Source organism: Chrysochloris asiatica, unplaced genomic scaffold (genome assembly GCF_000296735.1).
Source record: "Chrysochloris asiatica unplaced genomic scaffold, ChrAsi1.0 scaffold00317, whole genome shotgun sequence".
NCBI lineage: Eukaryota > Metazoa > Chordata > Mammalia > Afrosoricida > Chrysochloridae > Chrysochloris > Chrysochloris asiatica.
In genome coordinates, this window is record NW_006408835.1 from 601,789 (window position 1) to 610,251 (window position 8,463).

At 36.9% G+C, this 8,463-nt stretch overlaps 1 pseudogene; it reads left to right on the plus strand.

Moving 5' to 3' along the window:
- Nucleotides 1–4,158, plus strand: part of LOC102842966 — a 27,831-nt pseudogene extending 23,673 nt beyond the window's left edge.
- The last annotated feature ends 4,305 nt before the right edge of the window (nt 4,159–8,463 follow it).

The window sequence follows — 8,463 nt, forward strand, 5'->3', positions numbered from 1 at the left end:
TGACTCAATGGCACTTAATAACAACAAAGTCTCTGATTTTGTCTAATATTCAACTGTAAACAGGACAATTTACATTATCCATGCAACTATTATTTGGAAGGCTAAAGTTTTCATTTCTTGCAAATTCCATGTTATTGTGGCTTACTGCCATTAAAACAGCCCTGGACTCACCTCGCATACAACAAAACAAAACATTGCTCAGGAGAATTCTACTACTGAACCTCCATTGTTCCAATGCAAATCCCATTAGAAAAAAAAACCCAGTTGCCATCTATTTGACTCAGATTTCTGCCAACTCCATGTGTGTCAGAGTACCAATGTGCTCCACTGGGTTTTCAGTGGCTGATGTTTAAAACAGTAGACCAGGCTAGGCACCTCTGGGTGAACTCAAAGCACCACACTTTAATTTAGAAGCTGCGAGTTCACTGTGTAGAGATTCACAGTATGTGGTCCATAGACACAAAATTCAAATGAACTGCCAGTGAGTTGATTCCAATTCATAGTAATCCTGTACAGGGTTTCTCAACTTGTCAATCTTTATAGGAGAAGACAGCTTTATTTATCTCCCATGAAGCAACTTCTGGATTTGAACTACTGACCTTATGGTTAGCAGTATAGTGTTTACCTTACAGCACAACCAGTACTCCATGTTGTTGTTGTTAAGTGCTGTTGAGTCAGTTCTGACTCATAGTGACCCTGTATATGGTTTCCAAGGAGCAGCTGGTGGGTTTGAACCACAGATCTTGCGGTTTGCAATCCAATGCTTATCCTACAGTGATACACCAGGGCACCATAGAAATGTGTTATTTGACTTGACTTGAAATTATAAAAATAACACAGTTTCTTGTATTCATTTCTTTCTGACATTTATCAAGCCTTTAAATATTATTTTTCGACATTGCATTCATGAGTTTTTTATGATCCTTTTCCTCAATGTGAAAATGGAAATACTAATCACTGCTTCACATGAATGATATAACCAAAAACTGAGATAATGTGTATGGAATTACCTACACAGTTCCTATTTCAAAACAGGCAAACATTAAGTTAAAATTCCCTTCTTCCATTTTCATGGGTAACAAAGGAATAAGAACATTAAAGTTTACTTTCTGTCCTCAACAATTTTTTTTTCATTGTATAATGTCTCATAATTGAAAGCAAATTCTTCTTCTTTTTTTTTTTTTTTTTCTTAAGAGGAATATCAGAATAGTCACATTTCCAAAGCAATAAATGGAAATATATCATAGTGGAAGGCATTTAATTATTTAAATCAATGCCATTTTCCAGACTTTAGCTTATGAAATAAGACAATTGAGTTAGGAAAAAGCAAAAACAACAACAAAAATAGAGATAATCCAAGGATGGAAGTCATTTGAAAAAAATAATGTTCCTCAAATAAATGTTACTGATGCCCAGGGCTATCTCATAAAGAAAATGCAATTTTTCTCCATTGCAGTATTTTATTGTGCACAAAAGTTTCTTATAGGACATACCTGATTTGACATAGAGGAGATGGGATTCTACAAATGGTTGGTCGCTTGAGAAACTTGAAAGCTGCCCTCTGCTTCTTGATGTCCCATGACTGGGGCCAAGTGGAGCTGTTGAGAGCCAGGGTCCTCTGGCAGTTCTGGCCTTCCATGGTGTGAGGGGCAGGTCCTCCCAGGGGCTCTGCCAACAATCCAAGAATGGGTAGATGGGCTAGAAGTGTCGCCCCAGCAGAGGCTACGGCTCCTGGCATCATGAACATAGATTTGGAATTCCACATCAGGCACAACGACCCCCGGAACAAGTTGCCTGTCAGCATGAAGCTGTTGCTGTTGTTAAGTGTCTCTGAGTTGGTTCCAACTCAGAGTGACACTATATAGGGTTTCTGAGGAGAAGCTGACCTTGAGGTCCAGTGTATTATCCCATAGCAGATTTGGAAATTCAGAGAGAGAATACCATGCATCGGACATCTCGGTGAAGGGCCTGAGGATAACCCTCTTTTCCTAGTAGCACTGTCATTCTGGAGGACATTATGACCAGTGAGGAAGTCATGATTCATTGCCCAACTCTACTGTGGTTGATTGTCTGAGTCTCCTTGGAATAGGAAGAAACCAGGGCATTGAGCTTATGAATCAGTGCAGATCTTCAAAGAAATTCTTCAGAAGGAAAACCACAAGTGATCTACCAGTGAAGCCTGTGGAAATTGCCACTGAGGCATGGTGGGTGGCGCATTCTGGTTATATCACAGAAGATGACATAAAGGCATGCACTTTGCCCGAAACACGTGCTATTGATAAGCTCATCGATTCAGGTCCTCAGCTCTCTGGATCAGTAGATTACAATGTAGTACATAGTTTGTATAAAAATGGATTCATTTCTCTGGATGTACCAATATCTGATGACAGTTGTCTAACAGTTCCTCCTCTTGAAGGTTTTGTAATGAATCAAGTGCAGGGGGATTATTTTGAAATTTATAACATATTTGTTTCAATAGATGAACATACTAATGTTGCCAAGCTTGTAAATGTCCTTGAGATAAACTCATCCCTGATGAAGAATGCTGTCAATTAGGCTTTGCCCATAAGAAGAGACAAGTAATAAATAAGGATGAACTTCATTCATTGTGGCAGAATGTTCATCTGTAAACAGTTAAAGAGTACATACTTTCTAACCACAAAAGATGCTCCTTTCCTGGGATGGTGGGAGAAAAGTCCTATACAAGAAGTTTTATCCACTACAGATACTGATATAAACAGTCAGGAAGATCAACTGGCATAGATAGCTAGTTTAAGCAGTTTGTGTCTGCAGGATACACAAAGCAAATTGCATTCCTGTTTGAGTCAACTCTTAAAGCCAAACTTGAAGAGTCATGCAGTTATAGTGTTTGAAGTTGGCAAGCTCTCAGATGAGTCTCTGGACAGCTTTCTGATAGAACTAGAAAAGGTTCAGGGCACTGGTGAAGGAGAAGCACAGAGATACTTTGGCCATGCATTTCCTCTGAGAAACACAATATTGTTTTTGCCTCAGAGTAAGGATCTAGTTGCTCAAACTGCACAGCCAGATCAACCCCATTACGGGTTCCCTCTGGATCTCCTACACAGCGAAAACCTGCTTGGTTTGGATCCTGTGACTTACAGCATAGTTCTAAACATAGATCACACACTGCTTTTGTCTAAGACAACTCTTACCAATGAAATCCAGTCCACCAGTAGCTGCACCCCTCAGCATATTGGAAGAAACTACCCTAGAAGCCAGTTCTGTCTGGTTTAAACTGTACATTTACATATCACTGGGGAAGGACCACCATCTCTCTTACAGTCCAAAGTTACAAGACTTCAAAAACTGCCAGATATATTCCAGGGTTATGACCAATTACTAATAAAATCATGGGGTAGTTCCTACTTGAAACGTGCACACAATGTCGAATGATGTTCTAACCCACTCTAAAGTTTAAATTCAAGACAATGGGTTGCATGGGACCCAAGAAACAATCCGTAAATCAAGTATGCATGTCAATGTTGTTGTTATTAAGTTCCATCAAGGTGATTCCAACTCATAGAGACCCTTGTCTAGGGTTTCCATGGAGCAGCTGTTGAGTTTGAACCGCTGACCTTGCAGTTCAAACTGAGCTTGCATTTCAGAGCTTTATCATGAAGCACCACAACAAGACTCCCTTGTCAAAGAGTGCCCACAAAGCCTTGCAATGTTAAGGAACAATGTGAACTAGCAGCATTTCTGTTTCTATGTCATCATGCTGAGTGTGTCAAGTCAGCTTGCAAACAGAAAATTCAATGATGCTGCTGCTAAGAGAGGAGAACCTGATTTGGCTGCTGGTTTCACTGTAACTGGCCACACAGAGTCATTTGAAATAGCAGTTGAGGAAGCAACTATAGATTCAACAACAAGCAAACCTTTCTTGCCACAACAAAAGCAAATGACGTTCCTCTCCAATTGTGCTTTGGAATTCCACTGTTTAGTTTGGAGTTAAATCGGAATGTTTGTAGGAAAATTGCTACACATGGCCTTTGCAGAACAGAGAGCCTTTAAAATCTCTTACATTACCTCTCTACAAGTCCTGATTTTCTTCATTCATTCCAGGGTACCATGGGAAGAGATAGGAACTCTTGCTCTGAAAATGAAATGATACTTAAATTAGCAAAAGTAAAACAGTAAATATCCAGTATCAAGAGGTGACATGGGGCATTACCTGTGGGTGTCTATGTTTTTCAGTTGAACAATGTTGAAGATATATGTCAGCATAGTTATGTAGAACCTAACTGATTTATGGAATCCTGGTGTGACTCTGTGAGTTAATGTGCTGGACCACAAAATCAGTTTGAACCGCAAGATCGGTGGTTCAAGCTCACCAGCCACTCCTTGGAAACCTATACAGAGTCGCTTTGAGCTGAAACCAACTTGGTGGCAATTAACAACAATCTTGATTTATAAATTCTTAGCGATTCATTGACATCTCACAAAAAGCTTTGAAAACTTTCCATTTTAAACACTGTTTATATATGGACTTCTGTTGTTACTCGCTTTGGGCTTTCTATTTTTCAGTCTGTGTGAAAAAAATCCAGCTCTCTCTTCCCCCTTTACTAATAGTTGTGGCTGTTGCGCTTTTTACTGATTTCTTTCCCCTCTTTTAAAAGTTTTTCTTTTTTTTTAAAGTTTTTATTGTGAATTGAGTGATAGCTTACATGTGAGAACATTGGTTTTACACTCATTATATCATATTTCATTTTATTATAATGATTATAGTTCCCTCCATACATCATCATTCAACATTCTGATTTATTTTTGTTTAATAGCTGTACCCAAGAATGGTTATGAAACTGAATTTGATATTTTCAACCTCAGAGTTGTGCTTTAGCCTCTGAACAAAACTATGTTTTGTTATCAAAACACTCAAGTGATAAACCTTTTTTGAAGACATTCTTAAGTCATCTGGAGCTTCAAGTTGAGTAAATTATTTTGAAATAAAAGGATACAGTAAAATTGGATAATTTCTTAAGTAGTTTCTAAGTATTTCTGGGGTCATTGATTCTTTTGGAATTTCAAATATTAATTAGAATAATTAGAATCTCTTTTTAAATCTTTCAAGTTTGTGCAGTGTTTGATTAGCTCCTCAATAAAAAATTGTTTGCTACTTAAAAACTATAACCAAGCTAATTGGTCAAATAACACATATCTAAAACAATACAGTAGGAAATTCTGTACTGCTATAACCTAAACATTTTTGCTGATCATTTTTTGTTTTGTTTTTTATGGCACTGATATTTGTGTATTTAACATACTTTTAGAAACATATCACTTTCTTAAAATTGTTAACCTAACCATGTATTCAATACTATAGTCTATATATTGTTGTTGTTAAGTGGCATAAAATCAGTTTCAACTAATAGTATAGGGTTTCCAAAGAGAAGCTGGTGGGTTTGAACTACCAATCTTGTGATTCACAGTCCACTGCAGATCCTTCAGTGTCACACCAGGAGTTCATAGCCTATCTATGTTGTTATTATGTACTGTTGAGCCGATTCTGGCCCATAACAACCCCATGTAGGGTTTCTGTGGAGCATGTGGGGAGCTTGAACCACCAATCTTGTGGTTCAAGTGAATATTTTGGAACAGGCTGCCTGTGACACAGCTGGTACTTATTTGTGATAAAATCAGTAATGCGTAGTTTCCTACTTTGACTTATCTGAGGAAGAAACCAAGCGTATGTTATAAATGTTTTGCTATAAAAGGAAAAATGCATACTAGTATTAAAATAATTTCTTATGGCTGTGAATCACGCATCTATTTTTCCAATAATTGTTATTGTACATTCCTAATACTATTGAGTTTGTATGTAGCTTTTGCAGCTTCCTTGCTGAAAGTATTTACTCTAATCTCCTTTTCATTTGTTCAGATTAGTTGTGGTTGTTTTATTTAGTCATTATTAAGAACTGTAGTCTAATGGAATGACATGCACACTAATAAAGAGTGGATATTTGCAGCTGTTGGCAATGAACCCAGTTCTTGGTGAATTTAAAGTTTAAAATACAAGACTGATTTACTGATAAATTTCTTTTGTTAGATAATGAAAGAAAAACCCAGAAAGAAAGGAAAATACTTATTATCATAAAATTAAAAAAAGTATATTTTTAAAATGTGGTTGATTCTGGTTTGTTATGTGAGGGAGGAGAGATGCCTGGTCAGCTCCCTGGCTGAAGACCTCATGCTCATCTGGGAGGGTGTCTGCATTCTAAGATGCTGGCGGAATCCTGGTGTGGCACTTCAGGATAATGTGCTGGACTGCAAGGTTACTTTGAACCACGAGGTCTGTGGTTTAAACCCACAAGCTGCTCCTCTGAAAACCTGTACAGGATCTCTATGGTTGAAAATGACTCAATAGCACTTAACACTAATATGCAGATTATATGATTCTAGCCAGTGAACATCCCAAAAACTGTAAGGAACTAAATGACAGATTCAACAAAGTGGCAAGAAACAAGATTAACATTTAAAAAATCAGTTGGATTCCTTTATACTAACAAACATAACACTAAAAAATAAACAGACAAAGCAATACCACTGTGCTCACAAATAGATACATATAGATTTGACAGAAGATATTTGTACATGTGCATTTGCATTTACTGCAAATATTTCCATGAATGTTATGAAGCATAAAGAGGATAGAGTTGTGAACATCTCTTAGACATAACCAAACAGCTTAATAGAATACATCATTGGACCTGGGAGCCATGCACTATAGTTCTGAGGGACACAAATTGCAATTGGTATAACATAGTACACAAAGGCAATATTGTATATCCTACTTTGGTGATTTGCAACTGGAGTATTAAAAGTTTGTGAGTGTTCATCTAAGGCACAAAAAGTATCTTTTTTTTTTTTTTAAAGGCACCCTAAGAAGACTGAGACAAGTGTATTACTGGGAGAATTTATCTTCAACCATCCACTGACCACAGAGACAACTTTAAACATGTTTTGTTTGGAATAAAGTGCATGAACAAACTGGAACCCTAGTAGCAATAGTAAGTGAAACATTCTCAAAGATTATATATGACATAATACCACATACACACACACACACACACACATATATTTAAAATCTTAATATGTTGTTTTTAAGTGCTGTTGAGTCCGTTTTGACTCATAATGACCCTGTAAAGGGTTCCAAGGAGCAACTGGTGAGTTTTGAATTGCCAACCTTGCAGTTCAAACTGACCTTGTGGTCAAGTGTTGATACTACATTGCCACACCATAACACCATAAATTGTTGTTGTTGCTAGGTGCCATCGAGTTGGTACAGACTCATAGCAACCCTATGCACAACAAAATGAAACAAATACAGAATGTTATGTGTGTGTGTATTCATGACATAGCCACATTGTTAGTACATACAAAAATGTAATAAAAATATATAAACATGAAGAAATCAAGGGTAATGATGGATATAGGAAGAAAAGGGCAAAAGGAAATTGCCATTATGTGACTATTATAAGTTGTGAAAGATGTCAAAGTCCTACCTTTGTTGGGAGTGATCGATTGTTGTTGCTGTTGAACCAGCTCTGAATTTTGATGAGCTTCAGAGAACAATATGTTCCTTGATCTTGTATCATCTTCATGATCACCAGAATTTCTCTGTTTTTTAATTAGTCCCAACTGACTGAAATTTTGCTTTTGAACTGGGTGAAGATTTACAGAGCAAATTATCAATTTTATATTCAACAATTCATATGAATTTTTTTCATTTTATTGACTTCAATATAAAGTCATTTAACCCACTGCCTCCCTGTGTTTCTTAATTCCATTCCTCCTTTCTTATCCCTTCTGAACTTTGTCCTTGGATAAATGCTGCCCTTTTACCTAAATGGTTGGTAATTCTAAGGTGTATGTACCTCACTAATGTTATAGTTCCCCTTACAGACCTATTGTTTGACTGAAAATCAAAATGTATAGAATTCTTTAGTAAAGTGTTAGAGGGATAGAAGCACCACCTGTAGAAGTGAATAGACTACAATGGGTGTTAGAAAAAAACTAAAGAATGTCCTTGAATATAGATAACCTGAAGAAATGATAAAGTAAAATAGCTGAAAAGAAATTTTCAAAGGATAGGTTGAGAAGCCAAAGTGCTATAATGAAATCTGGAGGTAGAAAACCAAAACAAAAGTATGATCAGCAGTTCTCGTTATGAACGACCAGAAGAAAAACTGTAAGCCTCAAAAAATTGCACTACTGAAGGATTCTATGCGCAAAACCGACTACTTATTCTTCAGTAGCACTGCAGAATAAGAACTTGACTGCTAACCATAAAGTCAGTGATTAAAATTCACCATCTGCTCTTTAGAAATCCTATCCAGTGTGGCTACGGGTCAGAACCAACTCCAAGGCACTAAAAACAACAATGGGCAAAATATTGATTGATGCAGAAAACATCAAAAGAAGATAGAAGGAAAACAGAGAGTCACT